This window comes from Oncorhynchus clarkii, chromosome 10 (assembly GCF_045791955.1).
Source record: "Oncorhynchus clarkii lewisi isolate Uvic-CL-2024 chromosome 10, UVic_Ocla_1.0, whole genome shotgun sequence".
Taxonomy (NCBI): Eukaryota; Metazoa; Chordata; class Actinopteri; order Salmoniformes; family Salmonidae; genus Oncorhynchus; species Oncorhynchus clarkii.
Window position 1 is genome coordinate 37,013,691 of NC_092156.1, and position 8,545 is coordinate 37,022,235.

At 41.0% G+C, this 8,545-nt stretch overlaps 1 pseudogene; it reads left to right on the forward strand.

Annotated features, from left to right (window-relative positions):
• Positions 1 to 1,076: 1,076 nt before the first annotated feature.
• On the forward strand, positions 1,077 to 6,254 carry LOC139419224 (uncharacterized; annotated as a pseudogene).
• The last annotated feature ends 2,291 nt before the right edge of the window (positions 6,255 to 8,545 follow it).

Genomic DNA, 8,545 nt, shown 5'->3' on the forward strand with positions numbered 1-8,545 from the left:
TCACCCAACTCTAGCCCAGACATTAGAGTCTATGCTAGAGCTTCTGGTTTAATTTCCAAAATAAAAGTCTAGAGCTTGTTTTAGAACGGCATTCGATAATGACGTTATACCAGTAGATGGCATGTATAGGCTTGGGCTTTCAGCAAATTACCTGTGTGAGAATGATAATATAAAGACACAGAAGAGCCAAGTATAACCGCCTGAGCTGCAAAATAGAAAGTAAATATGATTTAGGCTAGGCCTATTCCACTATCGTAATATGCCATGCTGTTGTGTTATTTAATGACCATATAATTGCATAATTTATTTTTATAGCCGTGTGGGGCTACTGTGGTGATCATGTAACCTAATGAATCACACTTTTTCCAGTACGTGGGAGCACGGACTGTAGGTCTTATATTAGGCATTTTGACTGTTGTTTTAGTGAATTCCACTCTGTATGTAGACTTGTTATTGCCATTTGCATTGCACAACCCCATCACACAGAGGCTTTACCCATATCAATAAATGTGACAAAACAAAATATTTGTATATTGATATATATTGATTAAGTCTTGGCTATAACTATCTATAGCCTATTCTTATTGACAGATCTGTTTTCCATATCAGCCACTGCATGTGCTTCTTCAACTTGTTTAAAATTGATTTATAGGCTATATTTAGAGGCCTGTGAGCTAGGGTATCTTTTTAAGGGGAGTCCTATAATCAAAACAGTTATAAAACACAAACAGAATTATACAATTTTTCCGCAAGACACCAGTACCCAAAATGTTAGCCTAAATTGTAATGCCTTCAATTCGAAGGTCTATTTTTTTATTTGGAAAGCCCCAAATTAAACATTGAATTATTAAAGAGATAGGCTAAAGAACATTGGAGAAAGTAGATAATTTTGAATACACACATGGATTTCAATAAACAAATGGATAAGACTGTTTTATTCTCATTTTAGTTCCTATTACAACAGACAAATGACAGAATAGATGTTCAAATATGTTGGAATGATGAGTAGCATGCATCATGCATGCTCTGCAATTTATTTGGCTAGTAGGCAAATAGGGATACATTAGGGTATGACTATGGCTGCATGCTACCAGAAGGGTATCTTCATGGGCTGAGGGGTGCTTTTCCAAAGGCGCATGGTGCTGTGGTGCTGCATGGAGATCACAAGCTCTTCAACTGGGCAGTAGTGTTGTGATGGAGAGAATAGCCTATACAGAGACTACCTAAGACTACTGCAACAGAGTTATTGTAAAGTGTGGGAATAAGCTTATGCCAGATTTAGCCTATGTTTAACCTCTCCCTTGTTCATTTCATTTTAGTCCATATGTTCATATAAATCATGGCAAATTATTGTACATTCATATTAACCCCTCCTACAGAATATGCTTTGGCAAGATTTTCAGTGATTAAATACATTCGAAAATACTTGAGTGGTTATATATAATTCATATATTCACCAAACATCTATTATAATTCTATGATTCATTATTCCTGGTAGATACTACTGGTTATGATTGCAGACATAGTCCAGAGAATGGGATGGTGCAATATTGAATTTGTCATATTTTTATAAGGTGCTTGCATGGGGATGTCCATGTCACCCAGAGATATGCCCATGGTGTAGAGATACACCTAGCGGACTGAAACCTCCCTGTTGTAAGCATAATACAGCTCATGTTATCTGGACTTGCGCTGGCAAACAAATTCATTACAATAGCTACCTAAATGTGAAGTAAACTCAACTCAGGAGTAACAGCGAATGGAGACTTTTAACTTTAAAATGTGCAGGATACCTCTTTCCAGTTCTCCTAACTTCTGTTTTTTTTATTCTGTGTTATGCTTGTTCGTGTAACACACTCGCAGGCCGTTTGGTGTTTTGTTGGTGAGATGAAACTGACAAAACTCTGAAAGGTATTATTGTACGTCAGAATTAAAACACAAGATTTGTTCAAGCCTAAAATGTTATTTCAAGAAAAACAAAAATGCATTTTACAGTAGTCTATGTAGGCCTCAGGGTTTCCTGGAAAATACGGCGCTGTACAACGTGACCGGTCGGGAGTACCGTAGGTCTAGACTACTAAGCGACTGCGAGTGAAGGGCAAAATTATCTTAACATTTACACATCCTAATGTTAGGCTAACCAATACCCAAACGGACATTCATGAAAATAAAAATATAATTGATTCATCAAGACCATTCCTCATGCTTGTCTCAAAGCAGCATGAAACATTGCTGAAGTAGTTGAACACATGCGGGTAGGTTATTGCTTCAAATCCTATTATAATAATTGGATGACTTTGGGTGTTTCAGTAAGCAACAATTTGTTGCTTTCAATTGTGTTAGCCTACTTTATTCCAATATTTCTGTCATTCAGTAATATTTATTCCCATAGCTATTCATTATGGATCCACCCAGATGTGGTTAGAAAACAGTGCATGTGGTGGGTTATGCAAAGAGATGGGTTAAGTGACATGCCTCGCAAACATCCATTAATACATTTAAAGTCCCTAAACTCGGCAAGAGTCTATTGTCCTGCTGATAGCCCATCAAGGGTGGATGGCTTCTTTTGTATTCCAATTTATTGGAAAGGCTGCTAAACCATTTACCACTGGCCCACAGCGTTGTTGCGTACTTCCAGTACAGTGCAACGCTGTCCATTCTCTGCCTGACTCTCTACCAATGCGGGGTTGGTGCTTTGTCGCAGAGGCTTTATGGCTATTCCATCAACTTGTTAATTTAGCATATATTCAGTCAACATTTTAAGAATGTAATGGAATATAACAGACCATTTTCATTTATCTTAGAATAAAAACCTTACAGTGTAACAACAGTTTTAGTAAATAATAAGCTACGGTCCAGTTAGAGCTTCTTCTGACAAAGTAGAAACAACGTTTTTTTTGTGTAGTACATTTTGTCACTGTTCAACAACTCCAAATCACTTTTGCATGTGCTCCAAAAGGATAACTTGAAATAACGTTATATAGGTTAATTAAGTAATCCAAAGGAAAAATTGGATTATTTATTAGCCTAGTGGATATATGTATTTTAGGAATGTCATGTGAATTATGCTTCATGTAAAATCATTGTCAAGAGATACTGTTGTATGACAAACAGGTGCTCTTAGGTTACAATACAATTTATCTGCCAGTTTGGAACAGTGTAAACAGTACCAAATAAAGTATAAGTATAAGTAATACCAGATAGTCTGGTATATAATACAGCATATGAACATTTAAAAACAGCCGGATTTGTGAAATTGCTTTATCCAACATTTTGCAGTAGCATGAGGCCTGGTGATCACAGAATCAGTAGGATATTAAACAAACACTCAAATAGGCTACGGAAGCAGGAACAGCATATGGCTGAGTGACTCACTCCTTCTTGGCTTTTGTTCAAAATAAGTTATATTGTAATGCAGGGTTAAAGACACAGTCTTTCTGATTGTCTTTAGCATGCAGTCTAGAGAACTTAAGCATTGAATACATTGTAAATGTCCCTTTTTTGGCCATTAGGCTACACTTTACAATAGGACTCAACTCTGACTGATCGTATCATCTATCGGTAGTCTAAACTGTGGATCAAATCGGGGGATTTTTCACATCCAGCCAAGCTATTAGACTATCCTTTTGTAAATTAATGGAGGTGTGAATGTTTCAGTCAGGCTCTCTCCTATCGCACTAGCGTCCTGCATCAGGAATAAAAATCATCTTGCGGGTGGTCCCGGAGTTGTTTTAGTATGTATATTTGTTGACTAATATTAGAAGGCTCTTTAAACCGATTTGAGTTGTCAATGTGCCACTTTGGATTGTGCAAAAAAATGATCTGTTCTTATTAATTCATGGCATGGTTTATTTTTAGCCAAATGTTGTATAGACATGCACACAAATTAATTAATGCAAAAAATAGTAATAATAGTCTACTGTCTGTAGTCATAAAAACAATTAGGCTAAATAAATTGATATTACTTTGTAGGGTAACGGATCGGCTCTCGGAACTCATTAAGAGGCAGTGTCTATCTTCAATAGACCCACAGGTCTTAGGGCCGCAGTAAATTAAATTAGATTACCAGATTCATTTTCCATAATCCATGCCTTCTGGGAATGTTATAAAGTCCAAAAGTTATGGGTGGAGTTAGACATTTTGTTGTCAGAAGTATTACAATGGAAATGAACTTTTAATCCATCTATCTGCATATTTCAAGACATGGCATATAAGGTTGCAATGAGATACCCTATGGGTTGGTCTTTTTGTCATCAATCATACTTAAAAACTGAAAATCAACCAAGGTCAGCCTTTAAATTATTTATTATCCAAATGTTGAAAGTTTTTGTGGGCGACGGAGAGAAACAAAATGGTGCAGTTTGAGGCAATTTGTTGAATAGTGATGCGTACGCTGTAGATGCGGGTGTGACCAGGTGGGTCTGGGCAGGTGTGATGTAGTTGTTGTTTGTATGTGTATGTTTTGTATTGTCTAAAAATATAAAATAAAATCTTACAACACGCATTTGATTATTAATTATGAATAGGATTTATTTTATTTATTTACATTCTTCATTGTATCCACAATGTCACAAATATTTGAAAACACACAACATGAACAGATTAACTTAGTCAAAATATTTCTTTATGAAAGACTATCAGAAATCATGTTGGTACTTATTTATTTTATTTTTGATCCAAAGCCATGAATGAGTAAGTCACGCAGCTTTATGCTGACAAATATAGCTATATGCTGCGAAATAGCCTAATAAATAGGCCAAGCTTAAACAAATATATTAAATTGCTTAAATTGCCATAAATAAATGAAGTAGCACAGGTTTGAAAATATGGGCAACCTTTTTCCCCTCCCTATCCTCGCTGGACTCTCTTTCATTCAGTTTCTTCTTCACATCAGCAAAGAAGGACACTGTGTTTCAGAAGAACACTTTATATAGAGGGGCTATCACTCTTTCACAATGTGGTAAATAAAGACAGTTTGTTAATTACAATTATTTCTTTCTGTTTTTTAGAGCAAGAGATATCAAAAGCCCACCATGCCTATTTTTCGAAAATCGTCAGTCCACCTGTCAAGTGTAATTGCGCCATTGTATTTACCAAAGTTCTCTCTCAACTCCAGGACCACCAGCCAGCATACACATTTTTTTGCCTGATTCAGGACTCTAGTGCCAGAGAAGAGAGACTCTCGGACTGAAACATTCACACCTCCATTAATTCACCTCCACATTTTTTATTTGTGCCACAGTTTAGACTACCAATAGATCAGCGTTCTTACTCCCCCTTGTGATAGTGTAGTGCAATGACAGAATTACACAATTCATCACAATATGCCACCATCTACCACAAACGGTCACGGCATATGCTTGAAACTTTTAATTGAGGAACCCTTTCCTCCAACCCTAACCACTCAGCCCCTACCTAGAAGGTCATGCGCCGTCGCAATCTTCACTCTCTCTCTCCCACTACTCTCTCCACTTCTATCGTAACGTCTCTCCCTTCTGCTGAATCCTTCTCCTTTTTGTCTCCTGATTCTGCCTCGTTGACCCTACTCTCCTCCCTTTCTGCATCCTATGACTTGCGCTGTGCACGTTCCTCTCGGCTGGCTCGGCCCGCCGCTCCTGCTCCGTGGCTGAGTGACTCATTGGGAGCTTGCAGAAAAGGTCTGCGGACAACTGAGCGAAAATGGAGGAGAACTAAACTTCCGGAGGACTTATCATCCTTTCACTGCCTCCTCTCTACCTTCTCTTCCTCTGTATCCGCTGCTAAAGCCACTTTCTACCACTCTAAATTTCAAGCCTTTAACCCTAGGAAACTCTTTTCCACCTTCTCCTCTGTCTTTAATCCCCCAACCCCTCCCCCTCCCTCCTCCGTCTCTGCGGAGGACTTTGTCAACCACTTTGAAAAAAAGGTTAACGACATTTGCTACTCATTCACTCAGACTATTGGGTCCACTGGTCTCACTCACACAGAAGTACCCTACGCCTTGACCTTTTCTCCACTCTCTCTCCAGATGACATCCTGCGACTAGTGAGGTCTAGCCACCCGACATCCTGTCTGCTCGACCCCCTCCTCTAGAAACCAACTCTCGACTTATCTGACGTCAAAAATTATAGACTTGTATCCCTTCTTTCTTTCCAAAACACTTTTTCTCTGATCAACTTTGTCATTATCTCTCTCAGAAAGATCTTCTTGACCCTAACCAGTCAATCTTCAAGACGGGTCACTTATCTGAGACTGCTCTTCGGGGCGGCAGTTAGCCTAGTGGTTAGAGTGTTGAGCCAGCAACCAAAATGTTGCTGGATCGAATCCCTGAGCTGACAAGGTAAAAATCTGTCGTTCTGCCCCTCAGCTATGCAGTTAATCCACTGTTCCCCGGGACCCGAAGACGTGGATGTCATGTTAAGGCAGCCCCCCACATCTCTCTTATTCAGAGGGGTTGGGTTAAATGAGGAAGACACATTTCAGTTGAAGGCGTTCAGTTGTACAGTTTTCCCTTTCTTCTCTGTGACACAAAGGCTCTCTGCACTGCCAAAGCTGACTCTCTGTTTTCATCCTCCTAGATCTATCCACTGCCTTTGACACCGTGAACCATCAGATCCTCCTGTCCACCCTCTCAGGGCTGGGCATCTCTTGGATTGCATCCTACCTGGCAGGCTGCTCCTACCAGGTGACGTGGAGAGGATCTGTGTCTGCACCATGTGCTTTCACTACTGGTGTCCCTCAGGGCTTGGTTCTAGGCCCTCTACTCTTCTCGCTATATACCAAGTCACTCGGCTCCGTCATATCCTCACATGGTCTCTACTATCATTGCTATGTGGATGATACTCATCTACTTTTCTCCTACACCCTTCTGACACCTAGGTGGCGACACGCACATCTGCATGCCTGGCATCTCCACACCCTTCCTCCCGGGGAAGGCCTGCCCGCTCAAAGACCTTTCCATCACGGTTGTCAACTCCACAGTGTCGCTCTCCCAGAGTGCAAAGAATCTTGCCGTGACCCTGGACAACACCCTGTTGTTCTCTGCAAACATCAAAGCAGTGACCTGCTCCTGCAGGTTCATGCTCTACAACATCCATAGAGTATGACCCTATCTCACACAGGAAGCGGCACAGGTCCTAATTCAGGCACTTGTCTTCTCCCGTCTGAACTACTGCAACTCGCTGTTGGCTGGGCTCCCCGCTTAGGATATCAAACCCCTGCAATTTATCCAGAACACAGCAGCCCGCCTGGTTTTCAACCTTCCCAAGTTCTCTCATGTAAACCTGCTCCTACGCACACTCCACTGGCTTCCAGTTGAAGCTCGCATCCACTACAATACCATGGTGCTTACCTACGGAACAGCAAGAGGAACTGCCCATCACTGCAGCTCACGCTCAGTCCAGTCCAAGCTCTTCTCTGTCCTGGCACCCCAATCAAGCTAGGACAGCAGAGTCCCTGCCCATCTTCTGAAAACATCTTAAACCCTACCTCTTCAAACAGTATCTTAAATAATCCTCCTCCTCACCTCGACCCCCCCCCCCCCCCCACCCCCAAAAATATATTTAGATAAAAAATAATAATAACAAATGTATTAACAGGACTTGCACTTGCTAAGTGGTTTCTGTGATGGTGGGGAAGCTAGCGAAAAATACGTAGCGCAGGGGTTGGTTCTTCCCTGCGCTACGTATGTTCTCTAGTTGCGCCATGATTGGCTCAGTGTTCTGTCACTCGAAAATTCAAGCCCCTTGGGTGGTGCCATAGAGTTACATTAGAAGTGCCCATCCAAGAAGGCTCAAAGTCATTGGCCACAGATAAAACAATGTCAAATCTCGTTATATTTCCCTTAGCATTGATTGGATTGATCATGTCAACATCATACTTTCAAAATCTTAGCTAGGAAGCTAGACAAGCAGTCATCATCCTGCATCAAGTCAGCAATCTACTGGCAAATATTTTTTCCTTGTCATATGAAGATAAATTATAGATAAAACGTATCGGTGCTCATTGGCCATTTGACATAAACATTACAAAACAAGTTGGAAATTGCAAATTCAACAATGAGTGCTAAGGCGCCACTGCAGCCCCGGGTTCGATCCCAGGCTGTGTCCCAGCCGGCCGTGACTGGGAGACCCATGAGATGGCGCACAATTGGCCCAGCTTCGTCTGGGTTAGGGGAGGGTTTGGCCAGCTGAGATGTTCTTATCTCATCGTGCTCTGATGACTCCTTGTGGCGGGCCAGTCGATGTTTCCTCCGACACATTGGTGCGGCTGGCTTCCAGGTTTAAGTGAGCAGTGTATCAAAAAGCAGTGCAGTTTGCCGAGTCCGTAGGGGAATTGCAGCGATGAGACAAGATCGTAACAACCAATTGGATATCACAAAGAATAGTATAACGCCATGGGCCAAAGAAGTTTGAATACATTAGCTATGCTGTCAATCCAGCATGACTTCTGCCGCATTCAAAACAACTGCAAATTTGGATTTGGGAAATCTCAGGCTTCAGTGAGTTCAACTAGCTCCGACTGGGAATATACAGAAAATCCAACTCTGAATTCCAAATCGGGATTT